This window comes from Furipterus horrens, unplaced genomic scaffold, assembly GCF_987537825.1.
Source record: "Furipterus horrens unplaced genomic scaffold, mFurHor1.1.pri manual_scaffold_6, whole genome shotgun sequence".
NCBI classification, from domain to species: Eukaryota; Metazoa; Chordata; class Mammalia; order Chiroptera; family Furipteridae; genus Furipterus; species Furipterus horrens.
This window is the reverse complement of record NW_028327176.1, coordinates 147,992,920-148,019,512: the sequence shown is the minus strand read 5'-3', so window position 1 is coordinate 148,019,512 and position 26,593 is coordinate 147,992,920. Positions and strand designations below refer to the sequence as shown.

Genomic DNA, 26,593 nt, shown 5'->3' with positions numbered 1-26,593 from the left:
AGTAGCAGCCATCTCAGATTGTTTATAGCTCAGGCAGGGTGCCCTGGGCAAAACACAGGTGGGGAACTGCACCACCTGGGAAACCCCAGGGCCAGCGTACCCAGTGAACAGCTATAGACCATGTCAGAGCAGCACCATCCTGCTCCTGCACAGCTGATCCTTCACAGAGGGTGAGGTTGGTGGTTGGATAACAATTGGGGAGGGATATCCTAGGAGCAAGGAGTCCCAGCCCCACACCAGCCCCCCCGCCCCCAGCCCACCCCAGTCGTCACAGCCAGTCCTTGCAGCTGACTGGCCTGGGTAAATCCCTCCCATTGATCTGCCAATGGCAACAAAGGCTCAACTATAAGAGGATGGTATACTCAGCCCACATGAAGGGCGCACCTCAAGTACCCAGCTTGGGTGACAGGGGAGGCTGTGCCAATTGACCCTATAGGACATCTATAGTGGTAGTAGGCCATACTATCAAGACATAAAGTCAAAGCAGCTCTACCTAATACATAGAAATAAACACAGGGAGGCTGCTAAATTGAAGAGGCAAAGAAATATGGCCCAAATGAAAGAAGAGGAAAAAACCCAGAAAAATAACTAAATGAAACAGAGATAGCCAACCTATTAGATGCAGAGTTCAAAATACTGGTGATCAGGATGCTCAGAGAAGTGATTGAGTACCACCACAAAATAAAGGAAGACGTGAAGGTTATACAAAGTGAAATAAAGAAAAATATACAGGGAACCAACAGTGATGGGAAGGAAGTCAGGATTCAAATCAATGATTTGAAACAAAAGAAGAAATAAACATTCAGCCAGAACAGAAAGGAGAAACAAGAATTGAAAAAAATGAGGAGAGGCTTAGGAACCTCTGGGACAACTTTAAATGTACCAACATCTGAATCGGAGGGGTGCCAGAAGGAGAAGAGGAAGAGCAAGAAATTGAAAACTTATTTGAAAAAATAATGAAAGAAAACTTCACTAATTTGGCAAAGGAAATAGATATATAAGTCCAGGAAGCACAGAGAGTTCCTAACAAGCTGGACCCAAAGAGGACCATACCAAGACAAATCATAATTAAAATGTCAAAGGTTAAAGATAAAGAGAGTATCTTAAATGCAGCAAGAGAAAAGCAGAGAGTTACCTACAGGGGAGTTCCTATAAGGCTGCCAGCTGACTTCTCAAAAGAAACTTTTCAGGCAAGAAGGAACTGAGGAGAAGTATTCAAAGTCATGAAAAGGAAGGACCTACAACCAAGATTACTCTATCCAGCAAAGCTATCATTTAGAATGGAAGGGCAGATAAAGTGCTCCCAAGGCAAGGTAAGCTAAAGGAGTTCATCATCATCAAGCCATTATGATATGAAATGTTAAAGGGATATATTTAAGAAAAAAGAAGATCAAAATGATGAACAACAGAATCTAAAAAATAACAAAAACAAACCAAGCAAACAACCAGAATAGCAACAGAATCATAGGTATGGGGATCATTTGGAGAGTTATCAGTGGGAGGGAGAAATGGGGAAATGGTGCATGGATTAAGAAGCATAATTGGTAGGTACAAAATAGAGAGAAGGAAGTTAAGAATAATATATGAAAGGGTGAAGCCAAAGAACTTACATGCATGATCCATGGACATGAACTAAGAAGGTAGGACTGCTGGAGTGAAGGGAGGGTGGTAACTGGGCAGAGGGGAGAAAAGGGGAAAAAACTGGGAAAATTGTAACAGCATAATCAATAAAATATAGTTTAAAAAATCTTTTTGTATTTGGCTTATTTCACTTAGTATAGTGTCTCTAGTTTCACCCATGTTGTTGCAAATGGCAGATACATTACGTGTATTTATATTAAGTTGAATCATATGACATTGCTGATATTTGACCCTTTTTAACCTACAAAGATAACATTTCATATGGCCGAACCCTGTATATTTATTTATTTAGGCAAAATTTTATGTTTTTTGTTTTTTTTTTTAACACAAATACAATGTGTAGACAATCTGTCTATCCATTTTTTTTGCTGTGCAGCCTGGCATTGGGATTGGTGACTCGGACCGCCAGCTGGGCTGCTCTTTCCACAGTGGCTTTGCGGTTCTTTGAGGAGACGTGAGCAATCTCAGCACAGTAAGATTTGTTGCACATCAGCAGCACTTCAAGCTCCTTGACCTTGTGGACCAGGAATTTTAGAAAGCCACTGGGCAGTATGTGTTTTGTGTTCTTGTTGTTCCCATAACCAATGTTGGGCATCAAGATCTGGCCCATGAATCTTCTGCGCACCCTATTATCAATACCTCTGGGTTTCCGCCACTTCCGCTTAATTTTGACATTTCAGTCTGACTGGTGCTGGATGAACGTCTTGGTCCTCTTTTTGATAATCTTGGGTTTCATGAGGGCAGCCACGGTGCTAAGAGATGGCTGCCACCTCTGTAGGCAGTGCTGAGGAAGAGAGAGTACAAGTGTATATTTAAAGCTTGAATAGGAATAAATCCTATGGCATGGTCACGAAAACTCTCTTTTCTGCTATGGGAAAAAAATTGGAAAAAATTAAAAAGCCACCATAGGTAATTGTATCATATATTGGTAAACTGTAAAGTTCAAGGCTACTTGCTAATTTAATGTTGACCTTTGGATAAGCCTATAAGTCTGATCAAGAAGTAAGCCTTTTCTTTGCTTTGACTCAAAAGGAAGACCAGTGATGTTTCAAATGCTTGGCACACTATTAGATGAGTTCTTTTTCTTTTAAAAACAGCTGGAGGCCCACGTAGCAACATTTTCACTGATATATCTCCTAAGGCAAGGGAAATAAAGGAAAGAATAAACAAATGGGATTACATCAAACTAAAAAGTTTCTGCTCAAAAAAAAAAAAAAAAAAACAGCTGGAGAAAAAATGATTGATGTGGGGAGAGCAGTGCAGAATGCATCAATATCACAAAGAAGTTAAATTCACTTACTTGCTGTTAGGCAGTCTTTTTTTATTTTTGTAAAGTTTTATTTATTTCTAGAGAGATGGGAAAGAAACTGAGGGCTTTATACCCATCTCTTCATAATATTCAAGATGAGTAAGAGAAAGTTCCACAGATTTCTTAATTTCCTGGATTTGGTTGTCCTGCCCCCCAATATCAGCATAGGTTTCCTGTGGGGCCTTTTCCACCTTCATCACTGTGACCAAGGGACCCGTGTCATCCATCAGCACCGCTATCACCCCTTAGAGAAGGGAGGGATGTGTGAGAGATGTATTGATCTGTCGCCTCTTGCACACCCCAACTGGGAGCCTGGCCCATAACGCAGGAATGTGCCCTGATGGGGGAATTGAACTGGTAACTCTTAGGTTCAAAGTCCAGTACTCAATTCACTGAGCCACACCAGCCCCCTTAATGGTCATATGAAGAACCAAGACTATTGCTGTTTGAATAATCTCAGACGTTCCAGTGTGCAAACTTACAATGCTGTTAATGCCATCTGACCCCCAAAGAGCAGCCTAATTGTTGAGTTGCAGTTCTCTGGCATCACGGGGTTCCAGCATCTGGCCTTTCTGTCCCTTCCCTTTCCATGTGTATTATGGCAATAGAACATAGTCCTAGAAATTACAGATCTGATTTTTGCCATAATGAGGGCTATTTCTACCTTTTCTTTATATAATACTTAAGTCTCTTTTTTAATTCTGAAAATTAGAATCCAGAGCTTTGCATATTGGTCAGTAAATGGGGTATACGCTGGTAATTTGAGAACAAATTCAGAAAACAAGATTCAGTGAGACAGGTCATGGTAGTTTTCAACATCAACACACAAAATTGGCCATTGGTGAAAACAAAGCAGCCTAGGAATTTGGTTTCTAAGTATGTGTTGACAGATAGATGTATGACTTTGGACAAGTTAACTTGACTATGTCTTAGTTTTTGGATTGTGATTTGGTGATAATAATAGTGCCTGCCTCAAAGAGTTATTGTGAGCGTTAAAGACAATCTGTGTTCAGGGCTGCAAAATTTAGCAAATAAGAGTACAGCATGCCCAATTAAATTTGAATTTCAAATGAACGAATACTTTTTTAGTATAAGCACGTCCAAATATTGCAATGGACTTATGCATTGAAATTTAACTGAATAGTTCTCTTTTATCTGGCAACCCTACCTGTGTAACACGCTTATCACAGTGCCTGGCACAGAAAAATAAGTGCTATTTTCCATGTGTCCATCAAGGATATTGTCAAAGTAGAGAGGTAGACCTTACAAATCTCATCTAGCAGACAAAATTGTCACTAGGTGTAAACTCCATCTGGCTGTCTACCTCTCTACCCACTTCCAGGTTGTCAGCTCCTAGAGGGTGAAAACCATGTTTTATTATTGTTTTTCTATCCCAACCACCTAGTATCTACATGTGTTCTGCATGTACCAGTGGCAGAATAAATGCTTATTAGAAAGAAATTCAGGTAAGAGCAGGTTAAGTGGTTCACTATGTCTTCAGCATTAGCTGGCTGGTCAACAGAAGTTTTCCCATCCCCTTAGTGAGAGGAGCTGTGGGCATGAGGCCTACTAGCCAGGTCCACTGAGGTCACTTTACCTTGACTTCGTTTTCACCTAGCAACTAATATCTTGAGGCTGTTTCTCAATTAGACTTTCCTCTTAGGAAATGTATATACCGGCCTATCCATACCAGTATTCCATTCTTGTCAGTAATCTTTCTCAAGACAAATGAGTAAATGGATGAACAAAAAAACACCAAAATTCTATAGTACGGTAATGAACATGAATTCTGAAGCCAGATATATCTTGGGTGTGAATCTTGGTTCTACTACTCATTAGCAGTGTGACTTTGCTCATGTCATTTAACCTTTATGCCTCAGTTTTCTTAATTGTAAAATAGGGATAATATATTTATCTTAAAGGATAGTGAGAATTAAATGAGTTAATATATGTTAAGTACTTAGAATAGTGCATAGCATGTGGCATGTAATATATAAATGTGAGTTTAAAAAACTAAAGGTGAAAAAAAAAATAAAGGTGAACTTTGGATCTTTGTTACAGGTAGAGTATCTCTCTAACACCCTTTAATGAACTGGATAATTTGTCCTTATCCATGAAAATATAAACTTTTCTCTTGTAAATGACCAAGACAGACCTTTGTCAAAAGTGCTTACATATTTATAGAATTTCTTCTTCTTGGCAGGAAATGGTAATGTTGTTTAGCAGAATGGCCTTCAACAAGTTATGGGGGTGAACTGAGTATCCTGCCAGGGGGGCTGTGATACTCTGAGGAAAAAGCTGCCCCTCTGTGCGCAGGTGAGCTCCCTGCCAGCGTGCTCTCCAAGTCAAGGGTGCTGGCCAGGTGACTGGAAGCAGCTGGAAGACCTTCCAGACGTTCCCACTGGGGTCACGTCACTGGCAGCAGTCATCACATCCAGTTTGCAGTGCTGTGCTTTGGAGGAGAACAACGGGGACACACATAACTAAGCCCCTTCTCTGTGAGCACACACTGTCACACACCTCTTGATTGTGAGGAACTGACTCAAATCCTGTAAGGAACTGCAAGAAAAGTAGCTTAGGGGTGAAGCAATCAGTGACTCCAGCAGCGGTTCTCACAGTGTGATACCAGGATCATGATCTGCGTTTGCATCACTTGGGGATTTAGCCATGCACAAACGGGGGTCCTGTTCCCCACCTGCCGGGTCAGAAGCTCTGGAGTAGGGCCCAGCAATCTGGCTTGACAAGCCCTCAGGTGATTCACATGCACACTCAAATTTGAGAACCATGGGCCTTGAGCTACAGCTGCTGGCCCTCTCTTTCTTCTTCCTCCCCTTCCCTTCTCTTACTCCTTCTCCCCCCCTCCTCCTTTCCCTTCTTTCTTCCTCTCTTTTTCTTTTTAAAGGTTTTGTTTATTTATTTTTAGAGAGAGGGGAAGGGAATGAGAGGGGTTGCCTCTCTCATGCCCCCAACTGGGGACCTGGCCTGCAACCCAGGCACATGTCCTGACTGGGAATCGAACTAGTGACCCTTTGGTTCTCAGGCCGGCACTCAATCCACTGAACCACACCAGCCAGGGCTCTTCCTCTCTTCTCTATTCTCTCTCCCTCTCCCTCTCCCTCTCCCCGCCTTCTCTCTCTCTCTCTCTCTCTCTCTCTCTCTCTCTCTCTCTCTCTCTCTCTCTCGTCTCTCCTCCCTCTCTCTCTCTCTCTCTCTCTCTCTCTCTCTCTCTCTCTCTCTCTCCTCTCTCTCTCTCTCCTCTCTCTCTCTCTCTCTCTCTCTCCTCTCTCTCTCTCTCTCTCTCTCTCTCTCTCTCTCTCTCTCTCCCTCCCTCCCTCTCTCTTCCACTCTTTCTTTCTCTTACCCTTTTAAGAAAAAGGAATGGATAGGTCTTTCCATGTATGCACTAATGAGCCCAGTTATCTAAGAGAACCTGGGAAGGGGACTTAGCATTTTCTCTCAAAGTTTAGGAACTGCAAAGTGCTTTTTGCCCCCCACAGGTGAAAATGAGAAAATTAGGCTTAGTATACTTGATTATAAACCCAACTGTCTTTACAAGCCTCATTCTCTATTGGCACAAAAAATCCTAAGGGAAAGAAACTGAATGATTTACTCCCAACACAGGAAGCTACCCCAGACTGCGCCAACCACAAGAACTGTAAGGGCCTGAGGATGCATTGCTTTCACTAGTGAGGTCTTTTCTCATTCTTCTTTAAGATTTACAATGTAGGATTTCCCCTGACCTTAGCTGTTTTCAGTGTGATGCTCTGACTCTTGGGTTGAAATGAACTTATCATCTATAATTCTCTGGAGGAAATCCCTGGACTCCACATGGGTGTGTTACAGATGAATGAGTAGCAGAGGAAGACATGTCTCACCCGCTAACTCAGCAGTCCTGGCCATGGTTCCATAATATTGCCAGGTGTTCCAACATCGCAAGAAACACTGTTACCACGGGAGGAGGAGAGTCCTTGGAATTCTATTTGTCCTTCCTACTGTCTGGGAAGTAAAGACTTTGAAACTGTTTACATCCCAAGGCCAGAAAGTTGAGAAAGGGCCCATGTGCCTAAAGGAAGAAGCCCATCAACACCTTTGGGTACTCACACCTCAGTCCTGGAAAACTGGCACCACCTTTACCTGTCAATCAAAATGTAACTCCCTCACCCCATCCCATGAACTATATAAGTCTTCAGAACAAAGGACTCCCTCTGTTGGTGCTCTTGGCCCTCATGGTGCTCTTAGTGCTCTTGGCCTTCTGGCCACCCTAGGGTGAGCTTGCTACCCCGGCCTTTGGCCATCCTTGCTTTGGCTCTGTCATTCACTAATAAATTTTGCATGCATGCTAATAGGCTCGCTGATCTGTAATTCTTTACTGTATCTGCAAGAAGAACCAGGGTTTCCCTGATAACAGGTGCATTATTAGTGCTTGTCTGCCCTCCCACTCTGGGAAGCAATAAATGGGTGGTCCCTTCAACTGTCCCACCAGAGGACTCTGTGGCAAAGGAAACTGAGCCAAAGGTACACCCATTCATGAAGCTTTGAGCTGTCAGTCTTCTTTTGTCATCTACTCCCTCTTGCTAGGTTTATAGGTAAATAAAATGAGAAGAAGAAAGGTTAGGAAGTTCTTAATATTACTCAGCTTGTCAGTGGCTGAAATTTTTTTTTTGTACAGAAAAATTATAATGTGGTAGAACTTCCTTATGTTGTGGGTTAACGATTATTTAGAGCTGTGCTGTCCAACCTAGTAGTGACGAGCCACATGTCGTAACCTTTAATTAATTATAGTTAAAAAAATCCAGTTCCTCATTTGCAATTAACCACATTTCAAGTGTTCAGTAGCTGCACATGGCTAGTGGCTACTGTATCAGAAATGCAAATATAGAATAGTTCCATCACTGTAGAAAGTTCAGTTGAATGCACTATTTTCAAGTGATCTATTGTTGTCATGTTATATGTTGACACATGTCTTATGTCACTTGAGTGATCCACTTGTTTCCTATGTCTCAAATATTGCCCATAAAGGAGGGTCACGCCCAGATTTTATCCAGTAGACTGAACTAAGATGAAGGTAACATACACTGCAGTAGTCTAGCTGATTGCTCACACGACTGTTGTTTATATGTCATTGTTCCGTAAATAGTGTCTGTGTGCATTCGTTCATGCAGTTATTCTTTCAGTCAATGCATATTTATTACATTGTAACTATGTTCCAGGCACAGTGTAGGTCCTGGAATACTGCACTGCCCATGAAGAGCTACTGAATGGGGTGCTAGACACCAGAACAGTTCATTGTAATGCAAAATGATATGTTTTAATATGTATAAGGATATGGTCCTGGCTCAGTGGATTGAGCCTCGGCCTGCAAACCAAGTGTCGCTGGTTCGATTCCCAGTCAGGCCACATGACTAGGTTGCACGCCAGGTCCCCATTTGGGGGCGCGTGAGAGGCAACCACACAATGATGTTTCTCTCCCTCTCTTTCTCCTTTCCCCCCTCTCTAAAAATAAATAAATAAACAAACAAACTATCTTCTAGATGAGTCTTATTTAAAAAAAATGTATAAGGATATGGAAAGTTTTTGTGGAAGTAGGAAGAGGGAAAACTTGCTGGGCCTGGCAGAATTTAGTAAGACTTCTTAGAGGTGACATTTGAGCTGAGGCTTGAAGGCTGGGTAGGAGCTTGCCAGTGGACTAAGGCACCCCCAGCCACGTGAACAATGTGTGCAAAGGCACAGAGGTGTGAAATGGCTGCTGTGCGGGGGACAGTGAAAAGTACAGTGAGCTGGGGAGGGGAGACTGGGTCAGGTGGTGGGTGCTTATTAACAAGTTTGAATTTTGCCCCTTGTGCATCAGGAGTTAGGTAGTCTCCCTCATGCAGCTTTAATATATTAAATCCTGTTGAAAACTGGAGTGTCATGCAGTGGAAGGTAGCAAGCAAGGTATGTTATGTGTTTGGCACTGGGCCTGGCACATGGTGTGTGTTCAACAAACCGTGATTCCTGAGCTTTTCCTTGTGTGTTTGCTCCTCTTTTCTCTTAACAAGTTGCTGCTTCTTAGAGGTTCTTCATCAGCGTGTTTCTAAGTCTCTAAGAGTCACTGATTCCTCTTCTCATTTTCCTGGCTATTAAGTCTGACAAAATCTCACCCTTTTATCTATTATGGGCTCATTGATATGGTCTTTTCAACAACACTTAAAATGTCTACTTCAATTTATCTGCTTTCCTTCTCCTGCTGAGTTTTTTTTTTTTTTTTTTTTTCCTTTGTGATATATGACCTTTCTGCATATAACTTTATGAAGGATGTCTCTGGTCTATCCATTACTGTCCACAACATACTATCATAAGACAGCATTATAAATGGACAGTTCTCAAGAATAGCTTCATTTTTAAAAGGGGATGTCTTATTTCTGAATGACTGCAGGGATTCCAGTTGTGAGTAAATGTGCCAGACAGCTATTGCTCTTAATTCTGATGAATTGATAACAGGCTCCTAATTCATTCTAGGTCGTTGACACACAGGATGAGTATACAAAAGGAGGTGCAGTTCAAGTGTCTAAGTGTTTAAAAGCTACAAATCAAGTGAACATCTGTTAAATAAAATGTGCTTTATCCTCCTACAGTCATAAATATATCTTCATAATGACAAAAAATAAAACAAGTTTAAAGTGCTGATTTTTATATGACAGAAAGTTGATAAATATTACTAAATCTAATTATTATTGCATATATCTGAGTGCTGTGTTGATTGGCTATTGATTTTGAGGTGAGACATAAAAAATAGACTTACATAATTTATAAATGTTTCCGTAAATATATATTTTTTTCACTTCAGCAAAATCACTGTTATCAATATTTTTAGCAATAATCTAAGATTAAAAAGAGAAATGTTATTTGAATAGGTTTTATTAAAATGTATCTTAAAATAAACAGCAACAATAGGAAAATTGAAATTATTTAACATATGTATTTAAAAAATATATTTTTCTCCTAAAATATTCAAAATTATCTACTAAAATTAAAATGTAAAGAGCAAATTATTAATGAAGATTACTTTAATAAAAATTATTTAAAGCTGACATTTTACATTTATTATTTATTTATTCTTTAGATTTTATTTATTTTTAGAGAGAGGAGAAGGAAGGGAGAAAGAAAGGGAGAGAAACATTGATTGGTTGCCTCTCCCATGTACCCAGACTGGGGACTGAACCTGCAACCAAGGCTTGTACCCTGACTGGGAATTGAACCAGTGACCTTTCACTTTGCAGAACAACACCCAACCAACTGAGCCACACCATTCAGGGTTAAATTTATTTTTAAAATATTTAATTTAAATACTATTAAATAATTTAGTAAAAGCAAAACAATTTAAATTCTTGTGTTCAATGTTCATCTCGTTTCCAGTGTAAATAATTGGTATCATGCTTCATGCTTTTTCCAACTAATTAATGAGAATGCAAATTTATATTTAATATTGCAAGTTATTCCTGGGCAATTGTATTGAATTTCACCCTAAGATATGAGAACCTCCAGAACCACAAATTAGAACATGAAGAAGCAAGAAAATGAACTTCAGCCCCCTGGGAAATTATAATGTGTCATGCAAGAGCTACTGTATTCACTATATCTCAGATGAAGAATTGAGAAGTTAATTCATTCTGTTTTTCTCTTACTTAAAGTAAGAGAAAAGTCACATCTTTCCCCAAACCCATAGCAATGTCCATCTTTGAATTTGGCAGCGGTACAACCCATCAACCATCTTGGCATTTGTACTCAGGTGCCTTTTGTTTTGGGGACAAAGGGTAGGAGATGTGGAGATTTATTTCCCTGGGGCCTCTTAGTCATAGAGTGGGTGCATCCTACAGGCACAAGTACTAAGGCACAGGACAGAGCCCCCCTTAACCTGGATCTAAGGGCTGGATATGCCCATACCTGTGTCTTAGCCCATTAAGGCTGCTGAAACAGCATAAAATGGACTGTGTGGCTTGTAAATAACAAATTTACTTCTTATAGTTTTGGAAGCTGGGAAGTCCAAGATCAGGATGCCAGCAGATTCAGTGTGTGGGACCCCTGCCTTCTGGTTCCTAGACAGCCTTGTTTTCCCTGTGTCCTCACAAAAGCAGAAGGGATAAAGGAACTCTCTGGGGTCTTGTTTATAAGGGAATGAATCCCTAATTACCTAAACACCTCCCAAGGCCCTATCTCCAAATACTTTCACATTGGGGTTAGGTTTCAACATAGTCAAGGATGGGAGAATATGACATCCCAAAATGTGCCTCTTTGGCATAAGGACTATTTTGGGAAACAGCAGACACAGAAGGAGCTCTGAAAACAGAGAAGTTAGCTTTCTTTAAGGGAAATTTACATTTATAAAGAGAATATCCATTTGTGAGGGCATCTCTGTATTATACCAGAAAGAGAAGCCTGACCCTTAAATCACAGGAGACTTATTAGTGGAGAAGTTACCTACCCATAACGGGCCTCCCTCACACCTTTCCTTTTTTTATTTTTATTTTTTATTAATTTGGTTGAAGATGGTATTTAAACCTGAATTCTAAGCCCCCTCCTTGAAAGTTACTGATTTTTCCCTGGGTATCTCCCATATATACATGAAGTACACATATTATTTAAGAACTTTTTGTTTTTCTCTTGTAAATCTGTCTTTTGTTGCAGGAACCTCAACCAGAAACCTAGAACAGATACTTTTCCTCTTCTACTATATGAACTTTTAGGGAGGCACATTCACTCTATTAGACTCTGGGTTTGGAATTTTATTTCTTACAAATATATTACCTTTGATCTAGGTGATAAGTAAAATCAGCCTCTTAGAATACTTTGGTAAAACGTGAATTACAATACTCTTTGAATTACACAATTTTAAAAATGATGTTACTCTTTCTATTACAAGAATTTAATGAGTGAGAGCCTTTTTTTAAGTACACTATCTTTCCCATTACCTACTAGTCACATAAAATCAAATTAGGCACTATCATTTCTCTACCCTGGTTCCAATATATGTTTTATGAGTCACATATTTCATCTGACTGTGAGTCACTGATAAAGATTAGATGAGCCCTGGCTAGTGTGGCTCAGTTGGTTGGAACTTCGTCCTGTAAACTGAAAGGTCACAGGTTCGATTCCTGGTCAGGGCACATACCTAGGTTGTGGGTTCAGTCCCTGGTTGGCACAAGTGCAAGAAGCAACCAATCAGTGTTTCTCTCTCACAGAGATGTTTCTCTGTTTCTTTTTCTCCCTCCTTTCCCCTCTCTCTAAAATCAATAAGTCTATCCTGGGATGAGGATAAAAAAAAGACTTAGGAGGACAATTTCCATACTACCAGTTACAGTCACTGGAGGAGCCATAACTACAGAGTTTTTAAATTCCATTTCGGAAGGACTTGGATGTCCCTTGTTAAAAAAAAAAAAAAAAGAAAAATAGACCCAGAATGAAGTCACTTGGACTAAGCCCACATCACCAAACCAAGAATACCTCACTTAATTTCAGTTTCAGACTGTTCCTGGAATGTGACCTTTAACCAGTCAATTTTGAATTATGTGGTCAGCACTAGTGAGGTCATCCATAATCCACCCAGAAGACACTTTTTGTCCCTCATAGGAAGCTGACCTTGCTTGAAACAATCCACTCTTTGTTAGGAACTTCCTTTGCCCTCCTCCTTTTGCCTTAAAAGATTTCCATTTCTTCAGAGCACCTTTCTATGTGCTAGATGGAAGGCTGCCCAATTCATGAGTAATTAAATAAAATCAATATCTTTTAAGTTCACTCGGTTGAATTTTGCATATTAAAACCCTATAGCCTTGTAGTGAGACGCAGGGAGGGGTTGCCTAGGCTGCACTAAGGCCCTCGAAAGGAAGAACTTCCCATCCGAGAGCCAAGGGTTTTTGAGGATACAGGAGAAAACAACTCTGATTAATTCATGCCTACATATATGATTATGCACATTGAGAAGCTTAAACTTCACTTTCTGCGTGCAAACAGCCCAGACTTGGACAGTGCCTGCATCGCTTTTGATGTCCCTCAGCTTTGACTCTGCAGGCTGCCTCCAGCCCTTGCTGAGGCTGACTAGGCAAGGTGCTGATGATTTGTTGCTAGGTAGTCAGGTACACTGAGTTGAATGTAAAAGGGAATATTCAGAGAGAAACATCAAGGAGACAGGTGGGGAGGTGGGACTGGAAATTCCAACAAGAAGTCGGCTAGGTTTCTGGTTGTCCTTAGAGAGGTGACGAGGAAAGCACGAGAACAGATACGTGAACATATCACGTGAGCCAAAACTAGTGCACATTTGCAATATAATGAAAGTTTGAACTGAGTGCTGTGTGGCATTGAAGGCGCTGGGAGGATCTGGAATGAGCCCATTGGCTTGTATGTGGGATGTCCAGGGTTAGTACAGAAACAGTCCATCTGCAGACTCCTCGTCAGAATGCCAGCTCATCCCCAGGGGTGTTACAAGATAAACTGAGGCACATTAAAACTGAAGAGTTAATATGAGCAAGCATCCATTCCAGGCGGACAACTCCAAACTGGAAGCTCTTAGGAGAGCTCCACTGACAGGAGCTAGGGTGAAGACTTTTATAGAACAGATGCATAAGCAAAGCAAGGAGATTATTTGATTGTCTATAGCTTCAACACCTGTCTTATATGGAAAGCCTAGTTGGCTGTTTGTTATGGACTACCCTTAGATTTAATTTTATAACCCGAGGGCATTTGCAGGCTTACATTTTGGTTTGATGTAAGCTGCCAGGGCCTTAGAGCCACTGCAGTCTAACGGGCTCCTTGTTGAGTTAATTCAACAGGGATCAGATCCCCTTTTGTACAGGGGTCCCTCACATAGCAGTGAAGTGGGAAACTGGAGAATTGCTTGCAAAATACCCGCATCTTCATCCCTCCTCTGAGCCTTCTGTTTCTGGTAAAATGTCATGCAAGGAAAGGATCGATTTTTTGTGTTGACTGGCTAAAGTGGTCCTGCTAGGAATGGAGGGGGAGCGTATAAGATTACTTACCAAGATATCTTCCTGGGAGCCCTTTGATCTTATGGTCACCTAACCCTTCTGTAAATTGCCTTTGTTTAACTCTCAGCCTATAGCACTTGCCCAATAAGGCAGGGCAAGCATGGAATAAAAACAAATGCAAACCTACTTTCCAGCTTCTATTTGCTTTGAGGATCCAGATTTTAATTGACATTTAAAATGTATTTTAAGTGATAGTAATAAGTTCTATACCTATTAAAAACAACAGAATGTTTTTAACCTTCTATACCTTTATGCTTTCAATTCTTTTGAGCTTGAATTTTCTCTACGAACACATGATTGCTTACACCAGTGTTTGTTACCCTGTGATTCCCAGATCTCTGGGTTTAGTTGTTTCAGAATAGTGCTGTCCAATATGGTAGCTACTAGTTGGTGGCTATTGAGCTCTTGAAAAGCGGTTGGTCTGACTTGAGATGTATTGTAAGTGTAAAATAAACTGATCTCAAAGACTTAGTAGACAAATTCTAAGATGGTTCCTGAAGGGAACCAAAAGTTTTGCCTTTGGGATATCAATTTTAAACTTGTTATTAAGAAAGAAGACTCAACCCTGGCCGGTTTGGCTCAGTTGGTTGAGTATCATCCTGTGAACTGAAAGGTCACTGGTTTGGTTCCCTGTCAGTGTGTATGCCTGGGTTGCAGGTTTGGTCTGGAGTCAGGGCTCTTGCCAGAGGCAGCCAGTTGATGTTTCTCTATCACATCAATGATTCTATCCCTCTCTTTCTTCTTCCCTTCATTTCTTTCTAGAATCAATAAAAGAAAAAAATTTAAAAAGAAACATGCAAATCACCTACTATCACTTTTAAAATCTAAGACGCCCCCCCCCCCAATTTTTCTCCTTTGTCCAAAATGTCATATATGCCAATTTTTGCCTGTCTTTGAAATTATCATGCTTATGGGAATTCTCCAGAAGCATGTATTAAAATTTTGATTTTCTCTTGTTAATATGATTATTAACCCAGCTAGAAAAACTTAGAAAGTGGGAGAAAAGGTATTATATTTTTAGTCCCTACAATCCCAATAATCCTTGCCTTACACTGCTGTGGAGTCTCCTCAAATGTGTGTGAAACCTGACACTTGCTTCTAACCAATGGAATAAGGCAAAGATAATGGGATGTGACTCGTCGTCATCGTCGTCGTCGTCGGCAGCCGTCCGTCTCGAGAGACGATGGTGTAGCTTCTTAAGAGTCTATCTGCACCGCCGAAAATGGCTGTGCAGTCCAACTCGGGAGTGACACGGTATCTGTCTCCTCCAGTGTTAAATCGACATCTTGCGATGACGCTGGAGTGTCCCTCCAGTGAAGCTGAAGCTACAGAGCCTGGGCAGGGTGATATGGAGGGTCTGCTATTGCCCATGCAGCAGACCCCCCTCTCTTCGCAGCTGAAGGGTCCAAGGGAAAGACGGAGTCAATACAGCTTGGCTTCAGGTGCGCCGCAGGAGTTGCCGGTGTTGACTACAACGTCAAACCGCCTTAGGGACTCCGGCTCCGGATTTTCTGTCGGGGTTTACTCCCTTAGCCTTTCCCCTGAAGAGGTATGCCGCAAGGCAGCAGAGGTTTTTTGGAGTCAGAGTTTTCCTTCTCTGATGTGCCCTGACTGGAAGATCGAACCAGCGACACTTAGCTCGCAGGCCGATGCTCAATCCACTGAGCCAAACCAGCCAGGGACAATGGGATGTGACTACCCATGTCATAATTATGTTACATAGGTTGTAATTCCCAAAAGCCGACTCTCCGTTGCTGGCTTTGATGAAATAACCCACCATATAGAGAAATCCATGTGGCAAGGAACTGAGAATGTATTCCAGCTGACAGCCAGTAGTAAGGCAAGCCCCTTACTCTGAGAGCCCACAAAAAATCGAATTCCTTCAACGCCATGTAAACTTAGAAGTGGATCCTTGCCAACTGAGCCTTAGGGGAGACCCAGCCCTGGCTGACACCTTGATTACAGCAATGTGAGAGACCCTGAAACAGAGGACCCACTAAGCTGCACCCAGATTCCTGACTGACCTACAGGAACTATGAGACTATAAATGTGTTCTTGTAAGCTGCTAAATTGGTAGTAATTAAATTATGCTGCAGGAGATAATACAGAACCAAAAAAAGAATGTAAGGTATCTCATCAATAATTGTTTAATATTGATTAATGTTGAAATGATAATATTCTGGATGTCTTGAGGTAAATAGAATATTTTACCAAAATTAATTTTACCTCTTTCTTTTTTAATGTGGCTACTAAAAATTGAAAATTAAAAATATATGGCTTGTATTAAATTCGCATTATGTTGGGTAGCACTAGTCTAGACCTCCAGGAGACAAGGATTTCATGTAGCTCACAAAGCCCATCATGCTGGAGGGGGTTGGTCGTTACATCCTTGGCATTACTCTGTCACTTACTGGGGCATACATTTGAGACACAAAATAGTCTATCACTTCTGAAAAGGAATGATTCACCCTTTATGAAGATGGAGGAAGCTGTTCGTGTAATTCTTTCCCCAAAGAGAAATCTGCTTAGTCGCCTTATTTTTGAACGCTGCCTTCAGGGTTTAATTTGTTTCAAATTAACAGAAGGTGGCAGATGCAATTAAAGGGAAAAATGGCAAATTAGGCATGATATTTTAAACTTCCGTATTTGCAACGACAGCTACACATTCAGGGAATAAATGCTAATTATTTTGAATTATTTGTTTACTCATTGTGTCAAATATATGCCTTTTCCTGATTAATGCTTCACAACTTATGCTACATCCCCTATTGCTAATTAATGAAGCTGTAGTGCCTGAACTTCAGGAGACTCTTAAAACCATACCACTGTGGGACTTGCTGCTGTCCTGAGCAGCTGATGCTGATAGGCTGCCATAATCCCCCAGTGTTTGGGTACAGGAAAAGGTGCTGAGAATAACTAAAAGACAACCAAGACATTGGTGTATCCTGGGAAGGGTAACTTTTGTGCCTTTAAACTAATATTTCAAAATAACTATACTTCTTTACAGAAGAGAATAGTTGAAATTTAAAGAAGAGTGAGGGACCCTCAGTGGCAGCACCATTCAACATGTCCTATATTATCTCAAGCAAATCAGCCAGTAAAACAAAGCAAGCAAAACAAGTTAAAAGGTTTGATAGTCTTCATTCAAGTACTTCCCCAAGTGTGTATCAAACATTTCTTCAAGCCACAAATAGGAGGAGGGTTTTAAAGAAAATATTTTCTTCCTCATTTTACTTCTAATGTTGCTGTTGGGTCCCTTGTAGACTGGTACACTTGGCACTGTCTGCCAGTCCTAGTCCTCACCCTTAATTTGACTCTGGTCAGTCACAGTATATGTGCAAGAGCCTCACTCAAATGAATCTCTCATCAGCAAATTTTCTTCCTTCCTTCCTTCCTTCCTTCCTTCCTTCCTTCCTTCCTTCCTTCCTTCCTTCCTTTCTTCCTTTCTTTCTTTCTTTCTTCTTAAAAAGAAAAGAATTTGTAGGAGTGACATTGGTTAATAAAATATATGGGTTTCAGGTATGTAATTCTATAATACCTCATCTGTATATTATACTGTGTGTTCACCACCCCAAATCAGCAAATGTTTCTTAAAGACTTTATTTATTTCTTAGAGAGAGGGGAAGAGAGGGAGAAAGAGAGGGAAACATTGATGTGTGAGAGAAACATCGATTGGTTGCCTCTTGCATGCCCACAACTGGGGACCTGGCCCACAACCCAGGCATGTGTCCTGACCGGGACTCGAACCTGCAAAGTTTCTGTTTGCAGGACTACACTCAACCAGCTGAATCACACAAGTCAAGGCAGCAAATGTTTTTTAACATATAAAGAGTTCTGTCCTTGCTGGTGTGGCTCAGTGGATTGAGCACCAGCCTGCAAACCAAAGGGTCACCGGTTCAATTCTCAGTCAGGGCACATGCCTGGGTTGTGGGCCAGGTCCTCAGTTGGGGGCGCACGAGGGGCAACCACACATTGATGTTTCTCTTCCTCTCTTTCTCCCTCCTTTTTCCTCTCTCTATAAATAAATAAATTAAAAAAAAAGAAAAGATTTCTCACAATAAAAAAAGAGCGAAGCAGGGTGAGCCTTTCAGCTGGTTCAATGACTTGTTAGCTTGACACCCAGAGATATGTGGAAAACTACCACCTATTGTAGATATCCTAACTTCAAAAATGTGCTTGAGCCAAGATGTGTTGCCCTGATGAGGCTTAAAGTTACTAAGAGGACTAAGTTCTTGCCTCAGGGTACCATATCTTGTAATCATATTGGGTGTAGTTTAGCTCCAAAATTGGAGAGGTGGCCCAGGCCCAGTGGGGGTGGCCTTTAGTACATGTTCAGAGGAGTTTACCTGCTGACTGTTTTAGACTTGAGTATATAAGGATGGGTGTCAAGAGAGACCATTAACCTTATCTCACTCTCATTTACCCGGGTTTTATCGTCTGCAATTGTGCACCCACAAGGATGATTTCAGGATCTAGAAATATGTTATTACTAGCCTGGAAAATACTAGTTTGAAGCCTGACTATCTGCATTGACTTGCTTCAGAATCCTTTCAATAAGGAGGCTCTATTTGATCTAATCAAGTGATATATGAGTCTAGTGTCTCCTCACCCTGAGCACACTTTTACGTGTTTCACTTATAGGGATAGGCAAAATTTATGAAGAACAGTTCATAAAAGGAGAATTCCAAATGGCTAATAAATAGCTGAAAAGACATTCAATCCCCTTGATTGTGAAAATGGAAATAAAAATGAGATACTTTTCTCTGATAAAATTTTAAAAATATTTTTATTCACTGGCTGGTGTGACTCAGTGGGTTTGATGTCATCCCACAAAGCAAAAGGTTGCTAGTTAGATTCCCAGTCAGGGTGCATGCCTGGGTTGCAGGTTTGGTCCCTGGTTGAAGGTTTGTGTGAGAAGCAACCAATGCATGTGATGTCTCTCTCCCTTTCTTCTCCTCTCTCTAAAAATAAGTAAATAAAATCCTTTCAAAAGTAAAAAATAAAAAATTTCAAACTATACTTCTCACATTTAGCAAAGGTTTGCAATTTAGACAGTCTTACACAGTGCTGTTGTGAGTGTGCATTTCTAGAGGACAATTGGCAGTTTGTTTCAATACCCAAACTTCAATTTTTAGGAAAGTATCATAAGAATATAGCCAGAAATTAAAACAAAATATGTGTATAAGAATGTTGGCCCTGGCTGGGTAGCTCAGTTGGTTAGAGCATCACCCCTATACACCAGGATTTTGGATTTGATTTTAGGTCAAGGTACATACAAGGATCAACAAATGAATGCATAAATAGATGGAACAGCAAATCAATGTTTCTCTCTCTCTCTCTTTCCTGTTTCCTCTCTCTCTTTAAAATTAATAAAAAAAATTTTAATTAAAATATTTAAAAATATGAGGTCATCTATAACAGGAACAAGTGTCCAATTAAAAAGAATATTGTAGAGTCATTATGAATGTTTTTGAAGAATATGTAATGGCAAAGAAAAAATACAGTAAAACCTGCCCAAAACATATCCTGAGATAACACAAATTCAGACATAACACAATTGGCTCTTATCCTCATCAACTTCCCTTCTGTAATAGGGGTGCACTAAAGTCCTACTTTCAGGGGTGTGGGGAGTGTAGAGGGAGGACAAGGCTAGATGAGGAAACAACACACATCTCTTCTTGGAAAGCAGGAGAGTGGCAAGTTCTGAGCAAGTGTTCTCCTAGCTCAGTGGGAATTGCCACTACTGTCCTGGAAATCCTGCCAACCCTTGAATCCAGAATCATCCCCATTGAGATTTGGAGAGATAAAGGCCACCAGGTGCACCAAACAGCAGCCAGAGCCTGGGTGGATTTGCATCTTGCAGAAGTCCTGGCTGGCCACCTGTATTCGTCATCCTGTGACACATTCGAAGTCTGTGCCTGATGCTTCAAAAGGCCAAAACTCAAAACATCAGAGTTTGGAGTAGGAAATGTTTATTGATTGAGAAGGTGCCAATAGAGAAGGTGGGAGCCCTCCTAGAGGTACCTCAAATTTATTTTAAGAAAGTACAGTTAAGAAAAGGGGAAATGGGGGCGGGGAGGGCAAGAAGCAAGTGACCTCAGCCAACATCTGGGCGCCAGAAGACATCTGGTGCTAGTTGATGTGAGTTTGGCCATTAAGTTCCTGCAAATCTTTGATAAATGATACATATTTCCCTTATCTCCTCAAGCCCCAAGCAGAATTCCTCTAATGATTAGCATGTCCATGTGCAAGACTAAGTAGAAGCTATTAGACTTGAGGCCATGGGTGCAAAGCAGGCTTGAACATGGTGAAGTCAGAGAGACTGAGCATTTCACTGTTTCAGCCCCACTTATTTTATTAAACCTGTAGTAATGTGATCTTAAATTTTGCAATTAATTTAAAAAATTTTTTTATTGAGTGAAAAATCAAGATAAAAACTTCATGTACATTTGTTTCTAATTCAGCAAAGTAAATAAGCAAACTTTATATATACAGATATATATAAACAAGAGGAATATTAAAAATGTATTAATAGTTACTTCTGGTTAGTGGGTTATGGGTAACTTTAGTATTCTTTATTATATTTTTCTATATTTTCCAATTTTAAAAATATTAGACATGCATTACTCTTAAAATTTAAAGAAAAAAATATGTAAAAGAATATTGAGAGGAACTTCTTTTTAACCCACAAATCTATATACAAATATATGGCTCTCAATAGAGAAATCCCTCATCAACCTAGCTAATTAAATTCATCTGGTCTTATTTTAATACACAATGCTTCTTTCCCAGAATGACAGCTTAAAACTATATTGGATAAGATGTAAGCAGTATCTGCTTTACGTATTGCTGAGTGGAATCTTCAACAACCACAGTCACAGATTTAGAAGGGATTTCACAGAGTCTGAAAATATGGTCCCTGTTTCTGGCTCAATGTAACATTTCATTACATGTACCACTGTGTGATGTGTTATAACTTCCTTTTGGTTTATAAAAATTTAATCCAATTTTCTTGGCCACTTAAAATTTTACTAATCTATTAATAGCATAAGAAACCTTCCCAGCTTTAAGCTTTAAGTGAAAGACCCAGGAAAAGAAAGGGACATGGAAATAAGACTAAACATCAGACCGACACAAAAAAATACACATACTTTCCCACTTTTCCAATTTCATTATTTCCAAGCAGAGGATCATTTAGGGGAGGCCTGCACAGCTGCCTTACAAACTCAGAGACCTAAAGTAACCACATAGGATTGAAACCAGAAAAGCCGGTGTTCGTGCTGCCAGTCATCTACCAGACCCAATAAGCAGAGACAGGGATTGAATCTTTAGGGGTGCTTTATTCAGATGGTTGGCAATCTGAGAAGATAGCAGGTTTGTACCCTAACAGACCCTCTTAAGTTCCATTATAAATGGGCCCTTTTTATAAGGATAAGAGTAGGTAAGGGGTTTGGAATTCAGGGAGAAGGTTAATTGGATAAAAGCTGCAGCATTTTTTCACCTGTGTCCTGGGCGGTGGTCCTTGTGCCCTGGGCTGTGGTCTTTGTGTTCTGGGCCTTAGTCACCCTGGAGTACAATGGCTCAGATACCATCTTGATTGCTTGCAGTCTCCTGAGGCACAAGGTGGAATACCTTACGGGTTTCCTGGAGTGAAGGTGGGTCATATCTCTGTTTCCTGAAACAATAGCTTTTTACATACATTGATTACTAAGCTTATTAGCTATTACCTGAAACTAAAATTTTCCAGCATTTGAGTCCCCCATTAGGATGGTCTGAACATAAAATTCCTAACATAAAGGTGCGTGAAGGTGGATAGTCACATCCTAGGCCTGTAGCTTCATTGACAAAGGTCAATCTTTATTTTGAGGGAGAGGGGAAGGGAGGGAGAAAGAGAGAGAGAAACATCGATGTGCAGCTGCCTCACTCATGTGCCATGACCAGAAATCGAACGAGGGACCCTTTGGTTTGTGGAACGATGCCCAACCTGCTGAGCCACATCAGTCAGGGCAACAAAGGTCAATCTTTACTTTAAGCAAGGCTGTCCATTGTCTGCATCTTAAGATTACATGTCATTGGAATGTCAGAGTAATCCCCTTTTGTCTAAACCCCTCACTGCACCCCACCCCTATACCCACCATACCAGAGCAAGAGACCACAGAAACCCTCATTGTTGATTTGTACCCCGAATACCAGCTCTGTGTTGTAGATGCTAATTGTTAACTATGCTGTACCCACCAATGTAAAAGAAGTATGTGTCTATCCATTTTATTTGTTATCCAATTCCAGAGATTTCCCTGCTTTGCCTTCTCCTGCCTCCCTAATCTATAACCAATGGATTTCATGTAATACCCCCTTCCATTTCCTCCTTTGATTCTGACGTGTAAAACAAGCTGCAAAACTGCCCTTCTCCAGAGCGTTTTCTCAATCTATTGAGATTTTGCTTCCCGGCAATTGTCATCAGTTTGGCTCAGATAAACTCATAAAAATTCTCTACAGGTTTGGATGTTTCTTACATTGACAGGGCCCACAGGGGGATTCACTTCTGTGAGGTGGAAGTGAGATTTCATTTACACTAGAAATTAATTACTCCAATTAGGCTCTGACTCCTCCTCCTGCCCAGGAGTGAAGGGGGAATCTTAAAAAGATCCCTTAGAGAGAATGAGCACAGCCATCTCCAGCCTTCCTCTGAGGCCAGCTGTGCCCAATCTCAAGCTCTTCTCCCCCCACAGCCTTCCTAATTTAGGGTAACAAAATGAAGAAACAGATACTTTGCCGAGTGGTTTCTCATGATTTTTTCTACAGCTCAGTTTTTCATTTTTTCTTCATTTTTCCCAAAAGATTGTGTGTGTCTGTGTGTGTGTGTGTGCCATCTGGGCTCGAGAGAATTGGTCTCACAGTTGTCACAGGATGATGAACTGAGGCCAAACTATAAATTCTGTTTGAGAACCTGGGAATCACATAAGGGGGAACTCCTGAGGAGGAGGGCAATTCCAAGGCCCTCGGGCTGGAGAAAGTTGGCTTTCCACACACTTGCTTGGTGGGAGTCAGGGAAGGAAGGCCACAGAATGTGCTGATTTGTTTTTTTTTTTGTCTGTTTGTGAATGAATAACGGTACAAAATTCAGAGTACAAACCAGTATGTAATAAAAGGTGGGTCTTCCTTCTTCTGTGCCCTAGCCAGCCAATTCCCCTTCGCAATAGCAAGCATTGCTATCAATTTCTTGTGGCTCCCTTGGGAAATATTCTTATGTCTAGGTATTTTTTTTTCTTTCTTAAACACAGATAGTACCATTCTGTACACACTGTTTGTGTACCTTACTTCTTTTTTTACTTAAGAATGTATCTTGGAGATTTTTCTTTGTAGTACATGCTATGCTCTTTTTAATCCTTTATGATATTTCTTTTAAAAAAAATATTTGTTATTTATTTATTTTTAAAGAGAGGGGAAAGGAGAAAGAGAGGGAGAGAAACATCACTGTGTGGTTGCCTCTCACGTGCCCCCAACTGGGGACCTGACATGCAACCTAGTTATGTGTCCCGACTGGGAATCGAACCAGCGACGCTTGGTTCGCAGGCCAACACTCAATCCACTGAGCCACACCAGCCAGGCCTTTAAGATATTTCATGATCTGGATATGCTATCATTTCTTTGACTAATTCATTGATTTCCAATCTTTTACTGTTAAAACGGTGCTGCAACAAACCCTTAGATATGTATTCCCTTGATTTCTGCAGTATGTCTGTAGGTTAAATTTCTAAAGTTAGAATTGTTAGGTGTAAGGGGGTGTGTATTGTTAATATTGAGAGATGTCAAGTTTCTTTCCATAATCCCATCAGCCTCGAGGAGAGGGCCTGCTTTCTCACATCCTTGCCAACACAATGGAGATACCACATTTAAATTCTGGCCAAAGGGATTAAGAGTTACTTCTTTTTCTTTGACTTCCTTAAGAAAAAGATCCCCAGGATGTTCGGAGGTAGGAATCTTACTACTCAATTTGCATCTGAAACTAGTCACAGTTCATTCACTTTACATTTGCTTTCTTCTTTAGATAAAGCTTAAAACTTGAGAGAATTTATTCGAGAGATTTTAGGAGGAGATAAAGGAACTAAAAGTCAAAGAAGGTTATTGTGGTTTATAAGCTTTATAAAGCTTCAAATACAGTCAGCACAAAGGAGTGCTTATTTTTTTGACAGTTAGAACTGAGGGGTTCCTATGGCCAGCAGGGGGCAGCACGTCCCCATATAGAGTCAGGTTGCAACTTGTGCGCCAGCCTGGACATCGAACCTAGTATTCAGTCAGAAATGCTAATATACTTTACCTTCACTGTCATCTCAAGAGTGGAGTTGGCTGGAGTGAAGAACAGAGCTTCGCTAAAAAAACAAAAACAAAAACAGAATAAATGACAATATTAAATGCCAGCCAAATCTAGGATGGCACAGAATAAGGGGGAAGAGTATTGTGAACATACATAAGAATAGCACCATACTGTAGAGTAGAATTTAAATGAAATAGCTGCTTATTCCAGCCACCATTTCTGCTGTAAAGCAGAAAAGGGACATCCATTATTGGATTAATATTATATTTCATATCCATTTTGCTGAAAAGTGCTAAAAATGTCGAACAACATTTCATATTTCCCTAGAAATAGGATTCATTATTTATTTCCTCAAAAAGGAAATCAACGTGCCCCCTTAGTATTAGTCCGTTCAGCTGGAGAATATCGATTAAGTGCTGGGTGCAAATGATATGGGTTAGAGAAGTCATGGTCCCGGCTCTAGCTGGCAAAGCAGAAAACACATGGGGCCTGGGTCAGGAAGCTTTGGTTCTAGCTTTAGGGGAGGCACCGTAACTGGCTCTGTGGTCTTGGGGAAGTTACTTCTCTCTTAGAAATGAAAATTAAAAAATGCCATCTATCTGCCTTACTGACCTCATGATTGCACATATAAAATGCCACATGCAGAGATGCTTGAAGAAAAGAACTAGTGTTATACAAAGGAAAGATTTTAAAAGTCACACTAGAATGAACTAGAATGAACTCATCTTATACCAACAGGAGTGGCAGCCTAGTGAGTCCTTCCTGTGTCCCAGACAATGCTAAATATATACATTATCTCAGTTAGGATCATACTCCTGTGGGGTAGGTATTACTAGTCCAACTGGGGGCTAAAAAATTTGTATTTTTCCTTCCGCCTTATAAAGTCTTCTGCTGAGCTAATAATCAAATTAACAGAGAGAGATTAACAGGATAAAATTTAAAACCTTAATACGTGTGCATGGGGAATTTACATAGGCATGCAGATCCCAAAGACAGTGAGGCCACATTGAGTAAAAAGGAGAAAAGTGGGGGTGGGGATGAATATTAGATTTCAGAAGTGAGAATGGGAGATTTACAGGTAATTGAGGAAGAGCAGAACATCCACACAGGCAACTTTTTTTTTTTTTAGAGATTTTATTTATTTATTTAGAGTGGAAGGAAGGGAAAAAGAGAGAAACATTGATTGGTTGCCTCTCACACGTCCCCAGTTGGGGCCCTGGCCCTGGACTCCAGGCTTGTGCCCTCATTGGGAATTGAACTGATGGCCTTTTGGTTTGTGGGATGACACCCAATCCACTGAGCCATACCAGCCAGGGCCATGCAAGTAACATCTTGCTAGGCAACTCAGAAACAACAGGAGTAGGGGTATCTAGCTAACAAGACCCTGCTGAAGCCCTCCTATTTACCGTACTTAATTCCAATTAGGCTAAGGTGAATACCTTAAAATCTTTCTAAAGAAAGTTTTTGTTTGTTTGTTTGTTTTTTGGTCTGAATCTCTTGGACAGGAAAGGGGTGGGGGTGCGTTGTGTCAAAGTTTCCTTCTGAGTCTGGTTTCTTAATAATCAGCTTAGAATCATTATCCCAAAAGGTAGATTCAGGGTAGGTTCCCTTCACCCTTCACCCATTTTCCTGATGAGGTAATCAAGGTTGAGAAACTTGCCCAAAGTCAGACTGTTAGACGTGGCGGAGCAGGCTTCAAGTCCAGGTCTGACTCCAGAGTCCGCTACAAGGTGTGTCAGTCTGGTTCTTTATCATCCTCACAGTTCTGCACTTAAAAATTGTAGGGACTGCTCCCTTATTTTACTCATAAAAGAACTAGCATTAAAAAGTTAGGTCATATGCATTCTGAGCTAAGGAGGAGATAAGATGCCTTGGGACTTCAGAGGAGAGAAAGGTCATTTAGCTGTCCAGTAATTAGGTGTTTGCTCTGCCCTACAGATAGGTCATAAAAATTATTTCTGGTATAACTCTTATTATAGGCAGTGCCCCTAATTTAAATTCTTTAAGGAACAGGTACAAGGTTCTCATGAGCCCATAGGTTCTCAATTGCCTTCAGCTCAAAACAACCCACATGCCAAAGTGGCACATCTTAGGGGTGGGTGCTTTCTGAACCTCTCACTTTACATACATATATCACTTTAGGGACTCAATCGGTTTCAAGATTATTTCATGAAATAATTTCTCTTTAAAAATGGGAACTAGCCATGTGTCTTAAGAAAAATTCTAGGAATACTGGTGAGATTCACTGTTTAATCTATTGTAGTAGCACAAGATATTACTGGCTAAGGGGAAAGCAGACAATTAACTGTG

At 40.6% G+C, this 26,593-nt stretch overlaps 1 pseudogene; it reads right to left on the bottom strand.

The window, feature by feature from the left end:
- Positions 1 to 1,993: 1,993 nt before the first annotated feature.
- Positions 1,994 to 24,900, bottom strand: LOC150007561 (large ribosomal subunit protein eL32 pseudogene; annotated as a pseudogene).
- Between the last annotated feature and the right edge of the window lie 1,693 nt (positions 24,901 to 26,593).